Raw genomic sequence first — 6,667 nt, forward strand, 5'->3', positions numbered from 1 at the left:
AATGTGTCCAAGCAGTTGTCTAATTACAGTTGAGTAGAAATTTGTGAGAACTTCTACGAGGCTATGGGAACCAAGGCTTTCCAAAGGCTTGTAACTTGGCTGAAATGGGACAGATCTCCCTGGCAAGTGTAAGGGGCCCATCCATAAGCTCTACTGAATCTGAGTCTTCATTCAGAATTGCTGGGAACAGGTTAGTGCATAGATAAATTATACAGAGGGATGCTTTTTTAGCGTTGGCAGAACAACATGTTTTCCTCTAAAAGTCCATGCTATTTTGGTGGAAAGCTAAGGAAAAATGCAGTATAGAAAACTTCATAACAGCAGAAAGGTGGTCAAAGTAATGAACAGATGAAACAGGGTGTTACAAGGGACCTTAGGCAGTCTGAAGTACAGGCTCTGCTCCTGGCACTGGGTAATATGAGGTATTGTCTTTTAAATTCCAGTTAAGACTACATCAGCTGTCTACAGAGGGTGTGTCTATGCTCCTGTATAAAACCTGAGACCTCTGGGACCTTGTCTGTTAAACAGTTTGTTGGCCCAATAAAACGGCTCACGTGGCAGAGCTGTATATTAGAAATCAATACAGCTGCACTTTCCTTGTCCTAGCAGAAGAAGGGAAAGCTCAAGGGACTGATTAAGTTCTCTCTGCTGAAAAAGCTGCTGCATCCCGAAAAGTTTTAAATAAATGCCATGTGGGTACACGTAGTTCTCTTATAAAATCTTAATTAAATGCAGGCCTTTTGTACATTAAATAAATGCATCTTGATTATAAACAGGTTATTCACTGTAAACATGTATCTTGTTTTGTAGATTTTAAATCTCATGATAATACTGTTTTTTAACTATTATGATGAGCTGTCACAGTGAATTGTCATTAGTCAGATTTTCTTGGTAGTGTTATGAGTGTCTAAATTCAGCCATCCTTTTACCATCATAGCCCCAGAAATAATCATTTACTTATGGAGTGTTTTACTAAACCACATAATGTACGTGCTCCTTTTCACTTGGCATGACAGGCTCAAAATTGTTTTGCTTTCTGTCCGAAGTCCTCAATGACACCAGCTGGATGGACTCTCCCCTGGGGCTGGTGCTTTTAAGAAGGAGAATCTCAACTGTCTCCCGGTTGTCTCTGGGAAAGCACAAGTGATGTGGGTGCGGAGCATATCTGACAGATTACCAAATTTGTATGTGGCCAAAGATTTTGGTGGTGAATTGGGGTTTTTAATAGGGACCGGAACTTCTTGTTCTTCTGGACTTGTGGCACCTCTGGACGCTGCTGTTAACAAGGAGTCGGAGTAAGGATTTGAAGTTTGGCTGTGGTGGTGCATGGGTTTTAGCGTGGTGGTATGTGTGCTGCTGATGGTAGTATGGGTACTTTCCGCCAGCCCTTGTGACGCTGAATGCAGGTGACATGTGTCTGATGAGTCAGGTTTGTCCCTAAGTGCCCCTTAAGAATCTGGGGCTAAAATATCACAGAGGACCTAGCTGGTAAGGGAACTTGACTTGCCTCAGAGTCAACTTGTGTGTTTCTTTTCTGTTCCAAGAACGAAACTGGAAGGACCATGCAAATGGAATGCATGTGCACCCCTACACTTGCATATCTATATGGTCTAATATTTTGTGTGTGTGTGTTTCTCACTGAGCAACAGCACCCTCCCCGCCCCCCCCCAAAAAAAAAGAAATTGAGAGAAAAAAAGTATGTTGATTTATGCTGCCCAGTAAATTACTTAGATTACTTAGGTGAAACTTTGAAACTTTACATATGTGACTTGTTCAATTCCCAATTACCATTCCCAGCGGAAGGAGGGAGAAAAGGGGAACCTGCCCTCTTGGTAAGTTGGGAGTTAATAATCAGTTTAATTCTCAATCTCTCTCTCTTCAAAGTAGTTGTTAATAAGTGTTTGTCAAACTTTCCCTCCCACTCCTCTCCCCTAGGAGTTAGTGAGAGACACAGACAGCACTGATAACAGAAGCAAAATTGTAAAGGAGAGGAGAAATCCCCAGTGGAAACTCTTTAATCTGCCTCTGGAAAGGGCAATTTGCGTTAATAGGACAAAACTGTAACGTTTAATATTAATTATAGGGATTTGGGGAGGAGCATGTGAAGGATGGAGGCAGAGAATAGACTGGAGGGAGGAGAGACCTGATTGCATCAGTCTCTTGCTGCAGTAGGAAATGGAGCAGCCAGATGAGCCCTGTCTCTTTGGTCAGCGAGGGGAAGTCTATCCAGACCTCATACCAGTTGAATTCTGGCAGCAGAGGAGCTTCATGTGTTGCAGACAGACCCAGTTTCTCTGTGTATTCCTGATGGGGTTGTCAGAGATTGCTGAGTTCAGACAGTAACTAATAAGGTGTGTAAAAGGTGAGGGGAAAGTATGTGGATTGGCTTTCATGGCATGGAAGTCCCTGTCTCAACACGTACAGCCCTAGCGCATTGGAAGCACTGTAGTGAGTCCAGCTTTAGTCTAGACGTCTGTCTCAAACAGGTGCCAGTCGTGGATACTGAGGTAGGGGAGTATGGAGAGGGTGAGAAGTTCAAGGTGTACTGCCTGAAATCTCCCACAGGATTTCCAGAGAAACATGTGTGACAAGCCAAAGGGTATAAAGCAGAAATCCCAGTGCTCAGAAGGACACCCACTGTTGTCCCTCGGCTGCTTTCGTTGTGCTGCTTCCCACTGCTTACTGCTGCTTTTCATTTGCATCGGGACACTCTGAATCAGGAGGCATCAATTTGTGGTTACTGCTGCTTCTCTTTGTGGTCAGGTTTATTCTTTGTCCAAGCCCTTTGTCTGTTTGAATGCTTCCAAAAATCCTGATTGCGTTTAGGCCCAATTGCCATACAGACACACCGAGGTGGACTTAATTACTAACAGCCATTCAAGCCTTTGCATGATAGTTGAAGATTTTTTCTCAGGTTGTGGTCAACAGGTGACATTCAACCAGCATGCACTGGGCCAAGATGAGCAGACAGAACCTCACTGACCTCTAGATGAGAAAAGGAAAGGTGGAAGGAAGAGGGTCAGCTGGCTTGTCCAGATAACCAAACACCCAGGGAACCTGACACTGCACACTAACTGCCTCTGGATGTTCAAAAACCTGTAAATGGTGGGAACAAAACTAGGTTTAACAGTGCATGTGGAGTTTAGGCTACCTAGATGCAGCTGCATTGCCGTGTCCTGAGTGGAACAGCCTTCATCAGCATATTACTACCTCAGGGTTTCACTGGGCTGTTTGATAACGTTAGCCAAACAGCCTGGAAGTGGCTGCCTTCCAACAGTCACGTCTTCCAATTCTGATCTGAAAATGGGGCAGTGAGAGGGGGCAAAACACTCTGGTCCAACATATTCGATACCCTGGAGTTTCTCCTTTGAGTTTGGATCCCTTGGTGGCATTGGCTCATGCCGTGTTTCTGCTTCAGTGCAAATGTGCTCTTCTTTGATATAGCTTATCCCATTGTGAAAAGGGAGAAGAGTTGTTGTGTTTGTTTGTTTTTTCATTTCGTAGTCTAATACAACACACTTGTCAAAGAGACCTGATATTTGGTTCTAAGGCCAATCCGTGTGGCGTGTGGGCTCAATGTCAAGCCAATGGATGGTGTGGGCAGCTGAGCTGGGCACGCATCACAGGCACAGAGCAAAGGGGAAGGAATGTGTCTGAGTAGCAGTAACTTGTCTCATGCTCATCTCTTGCATGCTTGAATTAATGCAGCCCTATCAGTTTCAGCTCTTGCTTCTGCTCCTCATGTGAACACTGCATTTGGTTCCCATTTCTTTTCTCCAAAGTGTGATAAAATGATGATAGGAGATTTAATTTCCAGAAAGGGACAGCCAGGTAGGCAGCAGGATGCCAGCTGTTGGGTAGATTAATGTGGGAAGGTTTCCTATCAGACGTTCAGAGACTCTGTTACAGATAAGCAATTTTTCTTTAAAAACATAAAAATACATATAAATGTCTCTTTGCCGATGAAGCATCTTGGTGATGTGCCATTATAAGCAGGATGAACATAAGCTGGATTTCATCTGACCTTTAAATTACCTCCGTTTTATCAGTTTCGTTTTATCAGCGGCTCTTTAGAGAATGAGCCCCTACTTGGAATTAATAGATTCCCTCATTGCAGGAATCTGACACAGGCCTGTGAGTAGTCCAGCCAGAGTGCCTTTTTCCAGCAGACATCATGTCTAGAGCGGAGGAGTACACTGGCATGTAGGAAGGGTGCTTAGCAGGGTTGGTTTTGCCCTGATTTTGCTTCTGTTTCTTATAGAAGGAAGTTCATCACGGGCAAAAAGTGACAGAGGCACAAAATCCCAATTCTTTTTTTCTCTCTGTACTGCAGTCCTGTGGGGGTAGAAGATGAACTATATATCTCCTTAGCATCCAAGAATGAAAAAAACCAACCAACCAAAAACAAACAAACAAAACCCACCAAAAACCACACCAAAACCCAACTTCCTAAATTCTGGAGGTAGAAATCAAATAACTAGGTGTGTGAAGAGGTTGGATCTGGGGATTGGTAGGGAATGATACTGGAGATTTTTTTCTCTAATGCCTGGTGCTGACTGACTTCTGTTACACCCTACCAAGGCTGACTTCTGAGATAGAGGTGGTTGGACGTTGGAAGAGAGGCGAGCAGCCAAGTGTAGCCCTTGCAGTGAAGTGGTTTCCTGGAGAGCAGAATGAGGGGTGCAGGGGCTCTCATCCTCTCAGGCCTCAAATCTACCTCTTGTTGGCACCATTTCTGGGGCAAAAACGACCTCCAGGAAACATTGAGGCTTTGCCACTGCCCTCATACAGCAGTTCAGATCCAAGCCATGGTGGTAAATTTTTAATTTCACAGAGAGGTTGTGTCCAGGGCAAGAAATGATGCAGAGGACTTTGCAAGGACCAAGCCTGCTTGCCTGGCCATAGTGGAGCTGAGGATACATTCTGTGCTTATGTCAGTACTAATTTTCCATGGTCTTTCATAAGGGACAGCTCTTGGGGTGTGTATGGTACAAAAAGAATATGAGAGGCTGGCATGGGATTCCAGGAGGAAGTTTTTTCATATTTGGTTGAATGCTTTTCCTGACTGACCTTTTGTTGTGTGATTAATCGCTGGTGTATGCATGGAGAGATGGTTTTTGTTGTCTAGACTCTGATTTGTCATATTGGTTCCTGGCAGCCTCATCTATGTAAAAGTTGTTTTGTTGTTGTTTTTTTTTTAAATTGTACTATTAGAAAACTCCAGAGTGAACCATGATCATAATGTCACTTGTTTTCTTTCACGGTCATTTTTAGATTGATCTATGTATTTATATAGCAGGATGTCACCTCTCTGGTTGTTCCTCCCACCATGATCCCCTTAGGGCTGCTTTAAAGAACACTACTTCTGCATTTGGTGAAGAAGATGGAGTTTTATAATGGAGAAATATCCTGTTGATAGTAGTTAATCTCCTTGTTTAAAAAAGAATAGACCTATTTCATCTTCTAATTTAATGATAAATTGCAGTGATTCATCAGGGAAGGAGGGTTTATTAATAGAGAGGATAATAAATGGGCTGCAGAGAGATATGAGAAAATAGTTTTGTCAAATAAGGGGCTTAGGGGAAAAAATGCAGACCGTGAAGTCAGAACTGAAATCTTCAGAATCATTGTTATCTCTCTGTACCTCACACATCACCACAAGGACCTTCTCTCCTTGTTTCAGACTTGCTGTTTTAGGTTAGATTTATACTGTAAATGATCCAAGAAGAGAAATATCAAGGGATCCCCTGTATGCTCTTCAGGTCAGTGGACATGTCTCAAATCCAGAACAGGAATGAAAATATTCTGAGAATATTTTAGGTGAGGGGAACTGAAAACATCTATGAATTTAGGTTGAATTCATGGAATTCGTTCCTGACAAAACTTCCAGCTATAAGTTGAAAAATACAAAATACTTGATTTTTCATATGGAAAATGGAATCTGCAATTCCAGGGCCTGGTATCCACTTGTAGAGACAGCTCAGGCTAAGTCATCCCTGTAGCGATTTCCCTCCAGTACCTTGAAGTGGGATTCTTCTTAGATTCAGGCTCATAGTAACTTGTCAAGTTTGATGTCTGTCCCTGCAAATGCTCATTAAATTTTCTGGGGACAAAAATTGGAAGTGAGCTTTTTGCAAAGTCACTGACAAAGTCCTTGTTGTTAGGAAATTTTGCGTAGATGTGAAGATGGAGTTCTTATTTCTCCACGGGGAGGGGAAAAAATGTATCTGCATTTCCCTTTTTCTAGCAGGGCTTTTATTGAACAAGGGACAGGCAGAAGCTGTTAATCTTTTGCAAACATCTACCCCTTCCAGTCTTTTGCTTCTCTCAGCGGAGACTGGGATGGAACATTTTTCCTGTAGGCCACTTGAAAGATTTCATTTGGCAGATAAATGAGATGCTTTAAAGTTTTGTTTTGGTGAATAAAATGCTATGATTTGTGCGCTGTCTTTTTCCTGTTTGGGCCAGCAGCTAAACCAGTTCCCCAGCACTGGTCTGCTTTCCAAGCCCCAGTACTGGTTCTGAATGGGTAGGCTGGTAGTAGCCCAGCGTTTCTGTCTGCCACACTTGTGAACTGATGAGTGATCCTCCTGGTGCTAGTTAACAAACAGTTATTAATCATGCTTGCTTCTCATCTCCTTTCACAGAAGGAAAAGGTTGGGAGGTG

Source organism: Charadrius vociferus, unplaced genomic scaffold (genome assembly GCF_000708025.1).
Source record: "Charadrius vociferus isolate BGI_N301 unplaced genomic scaffold, ASM70802v2 scaffold529, whole genome shotgun sequence".
Lineage (NCBI taxonomy): Eukaryota > Metazoa > Chordata > Aves > Charadriiformes > Charadriidae > Charadrius > Charadrius vociferus.